The 21,001-nt window shown below is 32.1% G+C and overlaps 1 protein-coding gene across 2 annotated transcripts in view; it reads right to left on the reverse strand.

The window, feature by feature from the left end:
- FUT9 (fucosyltransferase 9) overlaps positions 1-21,001 on the reverse strand; it is a 262,897-nt gene that overhangs the window by 119,818 nt on the left and 122,078 nt on the right. For both annotated transcript variants that reach the window (XM_031964510.1, XM_031964506.1), the window contains exon 2: positions 15,145-15,250. The gene's annotated coding sequence lies outside the window, so the exon portion shown is untranslated. The remainder of the gene's footprint in view (positions 1-15,144; positions 15,251-21,001) is intronic.

A 21,001-nucleotide genomic window follows, 5' to 3' on the forward strand; every position in this document is an offset into this window, starting at 1 on the left:
TCCAAAATGGTTATTCAATTTTATAGCTCAACCAACAATGTAGTATTGCATCTATGTACCCACAACTCCTCCAACCAAACTAACTGACCATTTTTAGGTCATTTTTGTCAATTTGTAGAGCATGATAAGGAAAACCTTAGAGCTCCTTTGATTTGTATTTCTCAGATTATTCATGATTTGGAGCATTTTTTTCTGTAAGTCCATTATTTTTTTTTTTTTAAAGGAAACCTAAGTACTACCCAGGAAGCAGGCAACCTGAATACTTTCTTTCTCATGGCTTTTTCAAAGTCATTCCCAGGTCAGGCTTCACAAATTCTCTGGGTAAATGCTCTTTTTTCCGATGTAACTTCCTGTATAAATCTATAGAAGTCTTAAAATTCCAACATTAGGCCCTAAAATGTAATATCACACTAATATAGAGACAAGGTTGATATGTCTTAGAATATTTCTAAACCCAGATTTTCAGGATCTTTAAGTCCCAAGGATATAATCTGTTGCCTTCTATTCACCAAAAGAGTCAGATTTGGGGAACTCCATGAACTTGACGTGGGAAATTTTATTTTCATTAATTTCTATCTGAAAACCATTACATTGAATTCCCAATCCCCATATTTTTGCCCACCTGCATTTTTTATTTCCTTCACAAGCTAATTGTACAATATTTCATAGTCTGATTCTTTTTGTACAGCAAAATAACAGTTTGGTCATGTATACTTATTGTGTATCTAATTTATATTTTAATATATTTAACATCTACTGGTCATCCTGCCATCTGGGGGAGGGGGTGCGGGGGGTAAAAGGTAAAAAATTGGAACAAGAGGTTTGGCAATTGTTAATGCTGTAAAGTTACCCATGCATATAACCTGTAAATAAAAGGCTATTAAAAAAAATTTCTATCTGAAACTGCAGTTACATTTTTTCTGAAAACAGAATGCAAAGACTTCATCATACTTCCAAAGAATTTCAAGAACCACTGCCCTAGAAGATGGGCAACGTACGCTATTGCTATGAAAGCACCACAGTGTCAGCAGCCTAAGCAAAACCTAAGAAAGCCTCAGAGTCCATTCTATCATCTCCCAGTCCCTTTCTGATAATAGGATAGGAGGGGACCGAACTTCATCACTGACATGCTATTATCTAGGAGTTACATGATAAACACATCATATGATTTTGTTGTCTTTGTGACTCTGCTTGGAATTTTCTTGCAAAGATACTGAATTTATTTGCCATTTCTTTTTCCAGCTCATTTTATAACTGAGGAACGGTAAAAAAGTTAGTTACTAAGTATCTGAGGCCAGATTTGAATTCACGAAGGTGAAGTTTCTGACTCCATGATTGGTATACTATTGAGTATATTACTTACCTACCAACATGTATAATGAACTATCATTATTATTGCAATAATATCCTTGAAATAAATTGTGGATCACTTTTTTCCTTTTAATTAAAACATGAAATATCATATATAACCAGAAAATAAATCAAGTAATAAAATATTCTTACTCACATTAATCTTATATTTCTTATATAAATGTGTAATAAGGAATAAGTAGAAACAGGTCTCAATTACTGTTAAATTAATTTTCAGAATTCAGATCCAGAAGATCCAAGACCAAAATCTCAATGTTTCTACAAACATTTCCCCAGTATTGCGCTACTTTCAGTACAATCTAACTCCAGGCCTTGAAGTACAGTCAGCACCAAGAATGGCCCATTACTTTTTGAATGAGGTCTTCAGGCTGCATAGATTTCTCAATTAAATTGTATTTGAATATAAGCCACAATTGAGCATGTACTCTGGATTATATTGCAAAAAGAAATAGTGGTTATATTTTTATCACCTTCATGCAACTGAATAGATAAGCAAGTTAACCAAATATTAACCTCCCCCTCCCCCAATTTTTTTTAAAGTGCTATGCCCCCAAATTTCCTAAGTATAGGAATATTGTGCCCATCAATGTGCCCAAGAATATATGTTTATAATTGAATTTGTTAAGAATAGAGACCTTATTCTCCAGAATCTTCCCTTTCCCAAAGACAAAGGGCTAAGCAAAATGGATAAATCTTAGCTTGGGAATATTCTAGGTTATGTGGGAGGTGCAACTAAGTGAAACTGAAATTCTTGGGGTCTACCAGGCAAAATATGTGTTTGACACCTTCTTATTGAAATTGGGTAATAGAGCATGGCTCAATCATGCATGTTTAGAAGGGGAATATTTAGGACCTATTCTTAGCATAAAAAAATGTGAATCTAGTACCATATATACTTAAATTTCTGAGGATCCAAAAGATCCATCCTACTTTTCACAAGAACATCTTTTTAAAAATATGATTTTAATTTTTTTATTAAATATTTCTTCATTATGAGGGAAAAAATCGACAAATTTTGCATTCCAAATTTTCTCTCATCCTCTTTTCCTTCCCCCAGCCCTTGGAAAAAGCAAGTAATATGATATTGATTATGCATTCATAAATACTTCTTAAAACTACAGTCTCTAACCAGGCTCTTTAGCCAGCAGACCAACAAGTTAGCACTGGCTCTTCAAGGAGATGAGATAAAGGGAATGTTCACCAAATATTATAGTGTAAAAAGATAAAGGACTAAAAGTTAAGTTTGGTATACTGAAAGAGAGGACTGGCCAGAAGACAAAACCTCAAAAGGATTTAGGGCACATTTTTGGGCAGTTTACTATCTATCCACCACTATTACCTGGAAAATGCCCCAATATCCATGAGATGGGGAGGTACTGCAATCAGGAAGAGAGAATTCTCTGAGTAAGTCTGGTACTGATCACCAGTACTGGTGATTGCCTGTGTAGTTCAGTATTATTGATAATCATTTAACAAGGATGAGGACTGTTTCATTCATTTACTTGGGGAAGGGGATCATATTTGTTAGGCCTACTGATTTACATGCATTATCTGCAGTAGATATTCATTGGAGCCTTATTTTGATGTACACATTAGCAATCTCTGACAAGGCTTGTCCCACATAGTATTAAAGTATGACGATCTAAGACCTGTCTTGATTTGAGATTATGTAGGATGAAACAGAAGGAACCAAATGTCTATTATTGAATATAACAAATCACAATATCACAGAATCTCAGAGTTGGAAGGAACTTTTCAGTAGATTTTACTTGAATAATAATCCCCTCTATAAACTGACCAGTAATACTTTAGCTATTATTTGAAGATATCCAATAAGGAAGAATCTCTACTTTTCAGAAATAATCATTTCTATGTTTGGATACCTCCAACTTTCAATTAGGCCATTATATTACTTGAGCTGCTAGAAAAAAAAACTAATTAAATTGTGCTTAAACAATAATTAATTTTCTCAACCATTAATTATCATCCCCATCAGGTTTCATTTTTGTTCTAATTTATTTAATCTAAAACTAAGAGCCATATGGGGGTAGCATCAAAGATTTTTCTAATTTTCCATATAGTGGAAAGAAAAAAAAGATTTTCCTGACTGGAGAGAAAGCCATATTTTAATTTTATTACTAATTTGTCATCAAGTAAATTATTTAATCTATAAAGATCAGAATTTAGTTCTCTGAATTACCTGTAGCAAGACAGTTGATCTAAAAATTTTTTGGCCAGGTGATATAATAATGAAGAGTTTCTAAATTTATTCCATTGTTTTTTCTTGTTATGGCCAAAATGACAAGTATTGGACAAAAACTAAGCTCTATAATTTGGAACTATGCCCAAAAGGCTATCAAACTGTGCAAACCCTTTGATCCGGCAGTCTCTACTAGGTCTGTATCCCAAAAAGATCATAAAAGAAGGAAAAGGATCCACATGTACAAAAATGTTTGTGGCAGTAGCAGCAAGGAACTAGAAACTGAGCCTATCAATTGGAAAATTACTAAGTTATGGTATATGAATGTTATGGAATATTGCTGTTCTATAATCAACAGATAATTTCAGAAAGGCCTGGAAAGACTTACATGAACTGATGCTGATGCTGAGTCAAATGAGCAGAACCAAGAAAACATTTTACACAGTAACAACAAGATTATGTGATGATCAACTGTGATGGACTTAGCTGTACTCAACAATAAGGTGATTCAAGGCAAATCCAATAGATTTGTGATGGAAAATGTCATCCACATTGGCATGAGAGCTATGGATACTGTGTAGTAAAGCATAGTATTTTCACCTTTTTCTGTGGCTGTTGTTTGCTTGATTTTTTCCTCTTGTGTTTTTTCCACTTTTGATATGATTTTTTTTTTTGCATAACATGGGAAATATAGAAATATATTTAGAAGAATTGCACATGTTTAACCTATACTAGATTGCTTGTTGTCTTGGGGAGGAGACAGAGTGAGGAGAGGAAGAAAAATCTGGAACACAAAATTTTGCAAAGATTAATATTAATATTGAAAACTATCTTTGCATGTATTTAGAAAAATAAAATACCCATTTTTTTTTAAAAAGCAAAAAAAAAATCTAAAGCTCTGACAATAAAATAAAAAAGATGCAGTATCAACAAAGTGAATCATTCAGTAATATGATCTCCTGGTAATATGCCTATTGATTTATATATTCTCTAAACTGCCTATATTTTTAGGCTATAGCTCATTAATGGCACTTCTCAGAAAATGGCAGTTATTCAAATTATATTCTCAATAGATACTTTTGAAAAAAGTGTTTCTATGAAGGAAAAAACCCAAGTAAAACTATTAAAATTCAGGTCAAATAATAATCATTTATAAAAATCTTGTCTCCTTCATTGTTATACAGGTTAATAAACTTTGATCTTCAAAATTTAGAGCCAAATTCTGCTTTCAGTTATTTGACACTGCTGTTGATGATTATTCATTTCCTTCTTAATCATCAGTTCATATTTCTTGATTGCTCACTCACAGCATATCACTATGCTAAGTACTGAAGAGAATTTAAAGAACACAGAGATGGTTCTGTTCTTGTTTTCGAGGATCTTATTTAGATTAAATAGATATGCTTCTAGGGGTAAAAGATATGCCACTGGGATGTCAAAGAATGCAAATATAGAAGTATATAGTTAGCTATTAATTTTTGGAGGCTATCTGGAGACTACAAGCCCACTGAAAACAATTTATACTTGACTTTGGAATGAAATAAGTTGGCTTCAATAATGTTTTAGATATTACTAATATTAAAGATTTCTATGCCGTAGGCATGCTTGTTAGCTGAGTGGTGAAAGAAGTGGTCCAGAAAGTTGCAAGTCATAAACAGTTCATGCAATATAATCATTAGTTTTTTGCGTACTTTGTCCAGCTGAAAGAAATGGTATTGATGTGAATATAAGGATTATTTTGCTTAGTTGAATTAAGTGTTATAGAAGATCTGAACTTTGAAGAATGAAAAAAAAAGAAATTATGCAAACAAAGAAGGGGGAGGAGGTAAGTGCTGGTGAATAATCATATGGAGAAAAAATGAGAATAGGTTGGATTGGTGAATGAGGAGGGAGCAAACAGATTATGGAAAGACTAATGTGATTAATGCATGGAGGAGACAGAGGAAGACAGTAGTAAAAGATAAAAAAGATGAGATCTGGCAAGGCAGTTTCTCTAATTCATGTTCATTCAGTACCTATATTTGTTCATGAGAGAGAAAAAGAGTCTTTGTGAGTTCTTAAGAGAATGAATTGAATCTTTATGAAGTATTTGAAAGAGTGACAAGAATTAAGGAAAAATCAGAACAGAAGTTCCTAACCATTTTTGGTCCCTGTATCCTTTAATTTCCAATAAACATAATAAAAATTATGAAGTAAATTATATTTTGTTATGCATATGTATATAAGAAATAAAATAATTTTTTTAAATTAAGAAAAAAAATCAAAGAATCCACCTTAATAATTATCTCAGGTTGAAAACCCCCGAACCAGAAAAATTATTATAGAAGAGCCAAGATTTTGCAGTAGTCTTGTAGTAAAGGATGAAGAACTTTAAGCTGAACAATATAATGTCCCAAAGTGGGGGGACAGTCAAATAATGCTTCTAAGAGAAGTTAAATATTACAGAGGATTTTTTGGGGGGAATGAACAATCAAATGCCACCTTTGTGACACTGAAGTAGAAATAATAATGAGGATTAGTCTACAGATTAGAAAATATATAAAGCATGTGAGTTTATGGATTGTGGGAGAAAGTTGGATAAGTAGATTATCTGAGATCATCTTTACAAAAACAATAGTCCAAACCCATTGCCTCCTATTTGCCCTTCCTACCTCAAGGCTCCCCCTTTTCCAATCTAATGCTCATAGAGCTGCCAAACTAACTTTTTAAAGGTATAAGTCTGATCATTCAGCCCTTTAGTGGCTCCCAATTGTCTTCTGGATCAACTACAAACTTCTATTTCTTTAAAATTTCTTTATAACTTGTCTCCTTTCTACCTTTCCAATCTTCTTACATTTTATTTGTCTTTTTGTACTCTGAAATCCATCCCTATAATCCTTCCTGTCTCAAAGCTCTCCCTTTTCCAATCTAATGCTCATATAGCTGCCAAACTAATTTTTTAAACCTACAAGTCTAATCATTCAGCTTTCTAGTGGCTCCCAATTGTCTTCGGGATCAACTACAAACTTCTGTTTCACTTTTAATTTTCTTTACAACTTGTCTCCTTTCTACCTTTCCAGTCTTCTTGCATTTTACTTGTCTTCTTATACGCTGAAATCCATCCCTATTAGTCTATTTGCTGATACACACACAAAAATCTTCATTTCCTAGTCCATGACTTTAAACTGACTCTCCCTCATGTCTGTGATGTACTTCACCTGTGCAGCAAGTGCTGCCCTCCACAGGAAAATTTCCTGATACTCCATGCTACTAAGTCACCTCCCTAAGCTAATTTGTATTCCTTTTGCATATCTTATATATACTTATTTTCATTCATATTGACCCCTTTGCTCTCCATTAGAATCTGGCAACTTGAAGCAGTTTTTATATTTGTCATACTATTCCCAGTGACTAGCCCATAATGAACGCTTTATAAATACTTTTTTATTGGTTAAAATGAACTCTATTAAGCAATAGAGGAAAAATAAAGGGGAAAAGATGGGGAAGGAAGGAAAGAGGGAGGGAGGAAGAGAGACAGAGAGACCCAGAAAAACAGGAGAAATAGGAGGGAGTGATAAAGAGGAAGAGATACAGAGATAAAGGAAGAGAGTTGCAGAGAGAAGGAAGGAAATACACAGAGAAACAAAGAGACAGAAACTTGAGGGAGGTCCATAGTTAATTGGAGAGGAAAGTTCTCACTAATGTGGTTACTTAAAAAGCAAATATCAGAAAGCAAAGAGAGGGGAAAATTTCCTAACTTGAATATGGAAAAAAATTTTGATATATGAGATGACACTTAGATGTGTTATATATGATGAAAAAGATGGAGAAGGATAAAATACAAGAAAAAACCTCTGCATTTGACAACTAGATCTTAATATTGAGTCATAGCAGCTGAATGAAGAAATGGAAGTCATCCTAGAAAGGAATATGAGCTGATAGGAGAAGAGAAGCTCATATTTCTGAGAGGAAGTTGGTTTATTGAAAATTACACTCCCAGATAACAGAGGAATAAGGGTCATGAAGATGAGAAAAACTGATAAAGAAAGCAAAAAGTTTTTTTTTTTTTTCAGAACCTCATTATGTCCATAGTACTCATAGTCTCATTTCTTTTTCTTTATTCTTCCTTCCCTATCATTTAATCATCTCTCCTTTATTTGGGTCTTATATATTACAATTTTTTTCTTCCAAAAAAGAAAGGTGGATGGTAAAGTGTCAAAGACCAGTCCATAACTATTTTTCAGTTTTGCTTGTGGTGGTGCTGATGGTAGGGGGGGAGTAGAGTAAATATTTCTGGAATTTGCAAGGTAAAAGGTATGATTTTTGTAAAGTTTTTCATGTGACTTTTTATTTAATCTTATTCCACTGCCGGCAAGAAGAAAAATATGTAACTGAAAGGCAAAGTATCTTTGGTTAGGAAGATAAAAAATCTACTTAGTAAGAGGAGAAAAGGAATGGAGAAGAGAGAAAATATTCAAAAGAATATTTCAAATAGTATAATTTCAAAAACATAGTCCTGAAAAATTGGCATGTCTTGCACATGGTTGACTAGAAAGTCCACAAGGCATGTGTTCACTGTTTTAAATAAAAGAAACAGGGTATTTTTATCTATATACTTCTTATTCTAAACACACAATGACTCACTAGCACCAATATTCCAGACTATCTATCTACCTACCTACCTACCTACCTATCTATCTATCTATCTATCTATCTATATTTTTTTTTCCTGGAGGGGCTGTTCCATTGAGAAGTTTTTTCTTGCATCATTCACGGCAATGCAGCTAATAGAGGGAAATCACAAACTCCCCAAATAAAAATAATAAAATAAGGCAATATTTGAAGAGGACTGATCAGGAGTTTCTAAAAATCATTTTCCTCCAGGTTCCTTCTTCATAGTATCTGATTTTGAACATTTTGGAAACTTTTGAGAGTTGGGGCAATACTGAATGTGCTCAACACATTATATAAAATAATTGATTAGTGAATTGTTAATAAAATGAAAATTATCAATCAATAGTCCCTTTAATCTCTTTAATTATAGGTGATTTTCTTCTGGAAGACAAAAGTAAAAGTATAGATTCTGTCCTTGTGATTCATTCAACAGTAGTCATATGGCATTGTTTTCTACTAACCAAGGATCTAAGAAGACTAAGACAGAGAGGGAAAGGGAAATACCTATATTAGCAAAATTCCAAATTTTCTAAAGCCCCAAGTATCTAATTTCTTAAAATTGTGATCCAGTGATCTCTTAATTGCCAAATCTAATGTTTTTTTCTCAGTCATCCTTCTCGACTCTCTCTTTTTTTTTTTTTTTTTTAAAGCAAATGGCACTGCCTCCTTATTATTCTTGTCCCTTGAAGTTTTTGAAACACTGTTCTCTGGGTTCTCCAATCTATCTGATGATTCCTTCTCAGTCTTTTTTTGCTGGACTTTCAACTAGGTTGAATCCAGTAATTGTGCATATCCATTAATGGGTCTTTTTTATTTTGTACTCTGTACAAATTTTGCTTGGTTATCTCATTAGTTCAGTGGATTCAATTATCTGTGCAGATGATCCCCAGATTTATTTATTGAGTTTCAGCTTCTTTCCTGACCTCTAATTTCACATCTCCAGTACCTATTAGACATCGCCTACTGAAGGTCTTGTACACATCTTCAACACAACACATCCAAAACTGAACTCTCATCTTTCTCTCCAAATTTTCCTCTCTTCCTAACTTTTCTTTTACTGTAGAGGATACCATCTTTTGTCCAGAAACCCAGGTTCTCAATTTAGATGTTATCTAAGAAGACACTTCAGTCTCTCATCCTCTCTATCCAGTCTACTATCAAATCATATAGAAACGTTTTCCCTCTTTTTTTTTATTGCCACCACCCTGGTACAACTTTCATTACCTCAAGCCTACATTATTACAATAGCTGTCTGGTTTATCTTCTGTTTCAATTCTTTCTCCATTTCAGTTCATTTTTCTCTCAGATATCAAACTGATCTTCTAACATGCAAGTCTATTCATGTTAGACTTCCCTCACTCAATTCAAAAAACTCTGCTGCTAAACTATTAATTACATCTTGGATCAAATATAGAAATCCTCTCCTAAGCTTTGAAATTCCTTCATAACCTGGACTCTTCATTCCTTTTCAATCTTCTCAAATCTTATTCCCCTCTATGTAATCTATGATCCTATGAAATCTGTTCTTTTGCTTTCTTCACAAAAGACTTTCCATCTCCTCATTCTATGCACTTGTTATTGCCATCTCTCATACCTGGAATTCCTTTACTTTCTGGTTTTCTTGTTTTCTTTCAAGTTTCATTTAGTCTCATTTTCTTAAAAAAAAAAAAAAAAAAAAAAAAAAAAAAAGCTTTTCCCCATACATCTTAATGTGTTTTCCCTTTATTATATCTTACTTTAACTTGTAGATATTTTGCGTCTATGTGGTTTATATATATATATGTTCTCCTCAATTAGACTGTGAGCCTCTTAATGCTGAGGACTATTTTTATATTTTCTCTTATACTCTCTGACACTTAAAAAGTATTATACAAAGATTTGTTGGCTTGACTTTCTAGAAGGCTGTGGCTTACACACAGGACTTCTGTTTGCAGCAGCTATGCCATTTTCTCAAAGAGTGTAAGGAGCTAAGAGGTATCATGGAGAAATCACCATAGCAATATATTTCCTACAGGTCTGACCTTTCCTGATTAGAATCCTGAAATATTCATTTTAATAAATATTTATTTAATGTGTGTAACATTTTAGGACATTACATTATACACCATAAGAAGGGATACATGCATATATGAATATGTACATGATATTTGTAGGTATGCCTTTGATGTATGTACATGCATTATACAATACTTGATTTTCCAGAAGTTATAGTCTGGTGTGGGAGTTTAGCTGGACACACACAAAAAACTAAAATACCAAGCCATATAGGATAAGTGCTATAATGTATGATACAGTATAAGAGACCTCCAAGTTCATAGAAGGCAAGATCAATAAGGATTTTAAATACATAGGTTTGTGAGTACATGACTAAGCTACCAAGGAAAGGACTAACTCTATCTCACATAGGAAGAGAAAGTGGTTTTTCAACCTGCTATGCTTTCCACTTCATAACTGAGCATAGCCATTGAATTAATCTGAGTTTCCTTCTAGTCACATTAAATTAATTCCCCATCTGCTCTTTGTTAACAATTACACAACAGAGAATTCTTAATTTGGCTTTTCTGTGTAGACCAAACCACAAGCAGCAGTACAAATTCATAAATCTAAGAGCTGGAATTATTGGCAAGACATAACCAGAAAGAATACCTATAGACTGTATTAAAAAACTATCACAGAAGACTGAAAACTGTTAACCAAACTACCATTATTATTAAAAACAGAAAAAATAAACATAATAGGAACTGAGAATATGTGAACCCATTTATTTATTTTTTTTGACTAAACCTCTGATTTCACCAGCATAAAGAGTTTCAAGTGAGGTATTTCTACTAATGTACACCAGTTCTTCTCTCTAACTTAGTGGTTTAGAGAAGTGTCTGAAAGTCAGTTAACTGATATAGGATCACATTCTTCTTACATATGTACCAGATGCAGGACTTGAACCTAGTTCTTTATACAATATACCACACTAACACTCCTAATTTCAAACTATGTCATCTATCAAGTATAAGTTACTTTTCTATTAATATACACTGAAATCACTTCTGAAATCTTAATTTTGTTATTTTTCTTCAGTTATTTCAATGATATCTAACTCTTTTGTGGCCTCATTTGGGTTTTTCTTGGCAAAGAATAGTCTGCCATTTCCTTCTCCAGATCATTTTGCAGATGAGGAAATGGAGGCAAATGAAGATAAGTGACTTTTCCAGGGTCACACAGCTAGTAAGTGTCTGAGGACAGATTTGTACTCAGAAAGATGAATCATTGCACTGTAGGCCAGACACTCTACTGAGCCAGATGGCAAAATTTAAGAGAACTATGGAATTTTTTCCCAAAGAGGAGAGCAACAATAACCAAGAAAAAAAGTACAGGGTGAGAATTATAGTCTTATAAAATATCAAAACTGAAAGGGGCTTTAGGAAAGCTCTGCTCAGCCATTTTAGTGAAGGAATTAGAATTATAATTTGTGTTTTCTGACCCAATTTTCAGTGTTCTTTCTATTAGACTAACATATTCAAAACTGGAATTTGTTGAAACAGATTAAATTAATTATAATAAATACATTTTTTTCTGAAATAGCAAAAGTTAAAGGTTTATTCTATGATGATCTTTGAAATAAAAGTAAGAATCTATTTATGTAATAAACACATAAGTTAAAGAGCATATTATCTTAGGAAGAATCCTACATTTAGGATTTAGAGGGACCTCAGTTTGAAAGTGGTCTTTACTTCTCAAGCAAATCACTTTCCTCATTGACCTAGCTTTCATTTTAACACAGCATAAGGGGAATTAGCTATTTGATTATTTTAAAAATGAATTAAATCATAATTTTAAAAAATTCTCATTTTATTTTTAATATCTACTTTCCCATCCACAGAAAAATGAACAGGAGAGTATTTTAAAAATATGTAGTCAGTAATATCTTGGTTCTCAAATTTTAAGAGAAAGTTATTATATGGCACATGAAAAGCAACTCGTTGATAATCTTTAAGATAGAAAGCAAGATAAAATAAGATTACAATATTTTTGGAAGAATTTGGGCCAACTGTAAGAAAGAAATTTCCAACATTAAATACTTTTTAATTGGGATTAAGTGACTTGCCCAAAGTCACACAGCTAAGAAATGTTAAGTGTTTGACACCAGATTTGAACTCAAGTTGTCCTGACTTCAGGACTGGTGCTCTATCCACAGCACAACCTACCTACCCCAAGTACTCTTTAAAAAAGAGTCAAGTAACTATATCTTAATTCTGAAATCTTCTTTCTTAAAGATCTTTATGAATTTGAGAGATACCATATTTATACAGAAGAAATTACATATAAGATAGATTAATTGATGCTAATAGTTGAACATAATTCTATCATTTGAAAGTATATAAAAGGATATTGTTTTTGTGTATCTTTGTCTCTCACACACAAGGAGTGTTTCCAATGATCTAATTAAGTATTAACATTAAATTTCTTAATAGACATATTTCTCATAAAATAATAATCTTAACCTGAGGTTTTGATTTATTAATAAAGAATGGATATGCAATTTTTCAATATGAAAACTCCCTGTTTCTCAGATACTATTGCAATTATTTGTCAATAAAGATAATAGTAGAAACACGTAAGGAAAAGATTTTAATATGAAAGTGCAGATATAATTCACTTTACAGAAAGAATGAGTTTCTGAACTGTTTTTTCTTGAATCTAACTTTGGGAAAATTAATTATGGGTGTACATTTCCTGTTTAAAAAAAATCTGTGTTCAGGATTTTTGTATATTTTGTAATTTATTTAATATATTTAAACAGCTAAAATAAAAGTCTTAATTTCCCAACTTTATAGGTTTGGATTTTCATATATTAGATCTTTTTTTGGAAAGGAGGAATAAAATTGTATCCATTCAGAGTAAAAGTAAAATAGTAATAATAATTTTAAGTTTATCCTGGCACATAATAATGCCTCTTAATAAATGTTTACTAAATATTAATGTAGCTTAAAAACTGGGTTTAACCATAAAACATTGCTGTTATAATGTTAGAAAGTCTCATATTTGATAACTTAAAAATTAAAATAGAAATCTTTAATTTTAGTTAAGGAAAGAAGCATTGTTATATTTTCTTTTATGCAAAATATTAAGTACTTTATACTCTAATATCATTTGTAGTCTAATATCGTGGTAATTATTTGCTTTAGAGTTTTTTAGCCCTGTAATAAAAATTAGAATGCAAACCACGTGTCCATCCTTGTTTTACCGTTGGGAACAATGAGAATGGGTCCAAATTCAAATAAACTGATAATTTCCAGTTACATTAGTTATATTTGCAATTTCATTGATACCACAGCATTCAATCTCTTTCTGTCAATTTTTAGTAGGCTACTTTGGACATTTTGATGATAAAACCCATTCACAATAGAAATGATTATCCATAATATCATATTTGTCACTTTCCAACATTACACAGCAATTTTGTAGCAGGAAAGGAATACCAATAATAGAAAGCATTTATATAATGGTTTGAAGTTTGTTAAGAGCTTTGTAACAATTATCTCATTTTCTTCTCACAACTAACCGTAGGAAGTATATACTAGTATTATCTCAATTTTTTATAGATGTAGAAGTTGAGGCATAGAAATATTATAATATGCCTATCTAGTAAATATTGGATTTGAAATGGACTCTGAGTCCAATGCTCTTTCATTCGGCTGAAGTGGAGGTGTATAGATCTTGTCTAGCTTCTTCGTTTTTGCTCTGAAGCAGTTCATGTTTCAGTTTTTAATTCTGGGACTGGTATGTGAACTCAGGTTAATCACTTATCTCACTCTATAGGAAAAGGAAATGAAGTTAGTAATATAGCCTAGAAATCTCAAGGGAAATTTAAATGGGATTATATCTGTAAGCACTGAAGATGTCTCAAAAGAAAGGTGATCCTTATCATTAGAAAATATTATTGTTCCTTTCCTAAATAAAAAGGTACATTTTAGAAGTATGGTTAGCACCCATACATGGAACAAAGAAATAAATTTTAGTTTGAAGGAAGACAGGGAGGGGAGTTACAACTGACTTTTGAGAGAAGGGAAGAGAGAGAATCTGATTCGGTTTACCAATCAAATATATTCAATTAAGAGTAGTATACATAAAAGTTCATTTTCATTATTATCGACTTAACTTGTCCTAGGTTTTGATAAAGCTTTAATATCTGATCCAATAATGTATTGCTCCTTCTCCTAATATTAATCAAAGAATTTCTCTAGCAGTATCTCTATACCAACTTGTAATAAACTATCACAACCACATAATATTTGAGAATTGTCCCAGGCCTCACAATTATGTGACCATAAATACATGACAACCAAACATGGAGTCAATTCTAGACAATTAGATAGTTCCTAGTGGTCAGGTTCCAGTATAGACCAAGATTGTATTTGTTACTGAAATAACTAACATGGGGATACAATGTAAAACATTTTTTTTTTTTTTTTTACTTTAAAGAAAACCTTTAGACTTAGAAAATAAACTGACTTGGAAGAAATATTTTTACTGGAGATCATTCCAGTGGTATTATCATGTTAGCAGCAAATAATGATTAAATAAGCTTAATTTGAGTTTCACTAAGAAGCATGAAAAAGGATCAACAATTTTGAATGTTATGGTATTTTCAAAAAGAATAGAATTCACATAGATAGTACCACCCTATTAAAATAGTAATGTCATAACCAACTTTAATCTTGAACTATAAACTTTAAAAGCAGGTTTTGAAAACAATTGCTTATATATATTAAGACATGTTAATGAGAAGAATTTTTTTTTATAAATGTTCTGTCCTCCTAACTAGCTTTGGATCATCATTTTTCTGAAGCAGCCTAAGTGTTCTATAAGATTTGCTTTCATATATTCTCTCTCAAACTCCATCATCAAGCTTATTTACTTACAATTTGAAGAACATATCATGGATTATTACGAGGGGACAGAAATAGAGGGCTGGCTTTTATGTGATGCCAATCTGTTATCCAATCCTTGAACTCTCACATTATAAACCTATGGAAAAAAAGAGAGAGAGAGACTCTTGCATTAACTAATATGCATAAAGATAATTAGCAGAAAAAAATCTCATTTGTCCTAACACCATAAATCTTCCTGGATATAATGTGTTACCTAGCTATAAATTTTTCATGTTGACTTTCTAGTTTAGTCCAATGCTATTGAAATATGTATACTATTGATAATAATTATAATAATAATAGTTAGCATCTACATAGTATTTACTATATTGCTAAAATATTTAATTAAATATTTTCCATTTGATCTACATAACAACTCTGGAAGGTTAGTGTTATTATCCCCATCTTACAGATGAGAAAACTTAGTTTCGAAGACATTACATGACATGTCCAGGGTCATACAATTAGCAAGCATCTGAGGGCTGATTTGAATTTGGGACTTTCTGACTCCAGGTTCAATGTTCTATTTATTCACTTACATAGAGATGTGTTGGATCTGCTTGTACTAGCACATGACTATTAAATCTTCACAAGGTAAACCTCACTAAATTTAAGTAAACAGTTAGTTTAATTTTTAAATGTCTAAAATACTATAGGTATAATTTTTAGGATTGAATAAAATCATTGTCATTATTAATTTCTATAATCTTTCAGCAAAATTATAAATAATTCATTCAACATTCCATATATCTGGAAAGAAAACATAATTTATGTGTCAGTTTATGTATAACTTTAATATCAAAAAACTAATATCTAAGAAAAATGAATACCATTATGGTATAAGGCAAGTAAATGGAAATTGCATGTTAAAAGATACAACATATATCTTATTTCAGACATTTATATTATGACTGTCCATTTCGCTTTGTTTCTGTGATAGTCATATTTTTCTGCAATCATAAAATAATTTATCAAAAAGATTAATCCAATTCAATTTGGCAAACACATGTTAAACATATCATACTATGAAATTGAGGAAGATGAGAGAGATAAGTAATCCACATTCCTAATGGAATCCTAATGGAAATCAAAATGTAGCCTTCAAGAGGTATAACCCAAGTAGATCATGGCTATCTACTGGGAAAGTATAAAGTTCAATAGACAGGACTTAAATAGGATGGACAGTGGGTGTTTTTTCACTTAAGTAGAAGAGAGTATCAGAAAATCCAATAAAGGAATTTTTAAGAAATGCAAAAGAAGGTTAACTATATATATATATATATATATATATAGTACAAAAGATCAAATGAAAAGGAAAAAAATCTAGTCAATAATCTAAGATATATAAAAATTTTGTAGATTTTACACCATAAAAGCAAAAGAGATTTCTCATTTCCCATTTCCCATTCTAAATGAGTTACTTAAAGCTAGATTAAAAGAAAAAAAAACTATTTTAAAACCAATTTTAAGTATTTCTCTCCCCAAAGTCATTATTTAGAGACAAGCAATTGTTCATTTTGTTGAATTGTTGAGTTTAAGATGTATCAACTTTCAGGTAAGGTAGAAGCTGGTCCAATAATATTCAAAGGAGGCATTGGTGTGGAAAACAATTTTCAATATAGAATAAAAAATGATCTATAAAGCAAGAAGTTGTGGTATATGACTATAATGGAATACTACTATGCTATAAGAAATAATAAGTTCGATGATTTTAGAAAAACATAGAAAGCCTTGCATGAAATAATGAAGTGAAAAATGAACAGAAGCAAAAAACAAAACAAAACAAAACAAAAAACTATACAGTAATAGCAATACTGTTTTAAGAACATTGAACAAATAAATTATTTTGTCTATAACAAATGTCCAAATTAACTATAAAGGATGATGAGAAATAATGATCTGTATCATAGTTATCTGTATCCAGAGAAAGAACTGATAATACAAGTATGCATAGAACAATTTTAATACATATACCTGTTTGTGTATAAAGACTTTGGGAGAAGGGATGGAAGAAAGGAGAAAAAAAAAGAAATTCACAAGATAATTTTATTGTATATTTGAAAGGAAAAGCAAATTATGCATTGTTATGGAAACGTTTGTTTTATTTCATAAATTAAAATAAAAATAAAGGGGTTATCAAAGGTATAAGCTACCATGAGTGAATTCCATTTCTACTTTGAGTATCCCACCTAATGATAACAGGAAACATTGATATAGTGCTTACTATATAAGGTTTGTGGCAGGTATTGTGCTAAGCACTTTACAATTATCTCATTTGATCCTCATAAGAACTTTGCCAGGTGATGTTGTTGTTCAGTGGTTCAGTTATGACTGACTCATCTTCTACTATCTTTCAAAGTTTGTCTATGTTCATGTTGCTACCATAATGCTTTTTATCTATCTCATCTTTGGCCATTCCCTTTTCTTTTCACTTTTTCAAGTTTTCCCAACATCAGGGTCTTTTCCAATGAATCCCATTTTATCATTGTGTGGTCAAAGTATGTAAGTTTTATCTTTAGCATCTGACCTTCCAGTAAATAGCTGGATTAATTTCTTTAAGTACTGACTGATTTGACCTTATTGTTGTTCAAGGGAATCTCAAAAGTCTTCCCTAGCACCACAATTCAAATGTGTTAGTTCTGTAGGCACTCAGCTTTTCTTATAGTCCAACCAAACATTGCTACTAGAAAAACCAAAACTCTAATTATACAGCTCTCTGTTGAGATAGTGATGTCTCTGGCTTTTTAGTACTGCTGTCCAGATTTCCATAATTTTCCTTTCAAGGAGCAAGCATGTTTTAATTCCATGGCTTCAGCTGCAATCTTCAGTGATCTTTCAGCCCAAGAATATAAAATCAGACACTGTTTTCCATTTTTTTTTCTCCCTCAATTTGTGAAGTCATGGGACCAATTACCAAGATCTTAGTTTTTTTGCTATTAAGCTGCAAGCCAACTTTTACACCCTTCTCTTTTACTCTATCTTCTTAATTACTTGTCACTTTCTGCCATCAGAGTGGTGTCTGTAAATGAGATTGTTGACATTTCCCCTAGCAACCTTGATTCTGACTTTTTATTTATCGACCCAGCATTTTGTAAGATGTACTCTGCATATAAGTTACATAAATGACAACATACTGCTTTGTTCTTTTCCTTTTTCAATCTTAAACCAATCAGTTATTCCTTGTTTGACTTTAAATGCTGCTTCTTATCTTGCATACAGACTTCTCGGGACACAAGTAAAATGATCTGGTACTCTCATCTCTAAGGTTTTACTGCAATTTGTGGTGATTCACACAATCATACAATTAGTGTATGAAATAGAAGTACATGGTTTTTTTTTTTTTTTTTTTTTTTTTCCCTGGTACTTCCTTGCTTTCCTCATGGGACTTAGGGGCTATTATTATACTCATTTTCCAATGAAGAAGATGAAGCAAACAGAGGTGGAGCTACTTGCCAAGAGTCATATAGCCAGTAAGTGCCTGAGGCAATATTTGAACTTGTTTAGATACCTAACAATCCAATAAAAACTTTATGCCTTATTATCTCATAATATCTCTGTGTGGCAGAGAAGATCAGCTGGATCTCCTTTCCACTTTCAAAACAATTTACAGAAATGAGAAATGCCCTGCAGTAAAACTGGATAACACGGAAAAAACTAATGCCAAAAAGTTGGGAAAAAATAATTGTAGAATTCAGCATTTCATTCACTACCTCTCACTTGACAAGTATCTTGAAGGTTCGTTGTAATTTACTTCCTTTAACATTTTAAAATAAAACTATTTCAGAAAAAAAAAAGAAAGAAATCTGCCTCCTACCACTTGTCGTCTCTGTTATTAGTATAGTTTACTTCATGAAACATTAAAGCTCCAGACAGAGCCTACATGTTGTTAAGAGAGCTGGTTGAAAAGTGGTTACCTGGCATCTTGCAGACCCCAAATAAACAAATCTCGTTCACTCTCTTAATTGATCTCACCATTCTTTCCAACAGCTTATTTCATAGGACTCAATTGAATTAAAAAAAAAAAAAAACAAACTGAATTCACTTAAAGTGGCTTTTTGCACAGACATAATAATAACCTAAGGTTGTGCTTATGCAAGTCAAAAACTTCTACCATACTCTTTAATTTCCTCAAATTGTACACCTCTCTGGTATTCAGTTTCTTTTTCACTAAATGAAGAGGTTGGATTAAATGATCTGTATGAGCTCTTTCAGCATCAATATTCTATACTAGGTCTCCCCCATCACAACCTCTTTTGCTCACTCAAACTTCAGGTAATAGCTAAGACTGACTAAACTGTTCCAAGCAATGTATAGGTCATATGCGAGTTCTGAGAAACAAATTTTAATTTCATTCTGGTTCCTTGCCGTTTTCTAGAAAGTTGACATTGCTGGATAAGTGAGATATTACTCTATTGTTATTAGTATTGTAATTATTTTAGTTCAGAATAGACATTTCTTGAGAACAGGCATATTTAATTTTATCTTTGTATCTACTAACCTAATGAAGTATAGCGAATATTACCAGAGGCAAGGATCCAGCACTTCATAACTAGGAAGACCCACTTTCAGGTCCAGCCTCTAGAACATAATTGTTGCATAACCTTTGGCAAATCACTTAATTTTTCAATAATTTCTGCAGGTCTCTATAACTTAATTTTTATTGGTAGAGAATATTCTTTATGTCAATGCAAAATCAGATCCAAATCCAAATCCTAAAATAATTGCCCTTATTACAGTGTCTGGCACACAGTAGGTATTCAATAAATACCTGTAGATTGAGGGAATAATATTTCTATTCAATAATCTCTAATTAGATTAATTAATTCAGTTGCTTGGTATTATAGTGTTGAAAGAAAAATTCTTTAAGTTTTTACCTTGATTAATGAAGCCAAATTCAGAACAAAGAGAATTAAAAGGATTTTTATTAAAAGTACATCATATTGATTGTGATCACTAGAGAGCAACAATGGATTCAAGGTGGGGGCAGCTTTTATCGATAACCTTAAAATAATACAGAAAGGTCCATCTCAGCAAAAGAGGTGGGGCTCTTGAATCTCGGTTCCTTGCCATGGTAGCAATAACATGACAATTTGCAAGGGCCCTTGACAAAGACCAGGTGACACAAAAACTACAGACTTGAAGTTCCCTTCCCCAGCAAGAGCCTGTGCCAATACTGTTCTATAAGCAGGGCATTCATCAGTGAGTAACTGAGTCAACATATCTTTCAACAAAAGAATCTTATTAAATGTAAAACTAATTAAACAATAATGGTTTACTACTTAAAACAACACAACATGCTCACAAAACAATTCTTTGCTGGGCCTGAATTGTTAAGAATTTGGGATAGTGGAAGATCAAGAGATATTTTAATTTAAAACCAGCATTTGTACAAATGAAAGGATGCTTCACTTGAGATAGATAGCAAAGCACATAAGAATATCTGAGTTTCTAACTGTGTAGTATAGAAACTAAGTAAACTACATGGAAATCATCTTGTGACTTAGTTAGTTCCTTTTTCTATTCAATTATGAGTCTAGTCTAATTTCTGTCTTGTGAGAAAATGTTATTCAATTGTAGAAATTGTATTGTTCGAACCTAATCCTGCCTGGATGTATATTTAGACTACCTCTATCTATATTGTGTGGAGACTCCTAACAAAGGGCCTAGATTATGCTACCAAAATTTCACTCAGATCTCATGATTGATGCAAGGAGTTTGCTAACAATTATACATCTCAACCAATCCATATGTCTTATATGAACACTGGTCCTGTATTGGTTAATTTCCTTATTCCTTTGAATTACAGGCCCTTGGTAGGTAGGGAGTTGTTGTTTTTTCTTTTTTTCTC

This window comes from Sarcophilus harrisii, chromosome 4 (assembly GCF_902635505.1).
Source record: "Sarcophilus harrisii chromosome 4, mSarHar1.11, whole genome shotgun sequence".
Classification (NCBI taxonomy): Eukaryota; Metazoa; Chordata; class Mammalia; order Dasyuromorphia; family Dasyuridae; genus Sarcophilus; species Sarcophilus harrisii.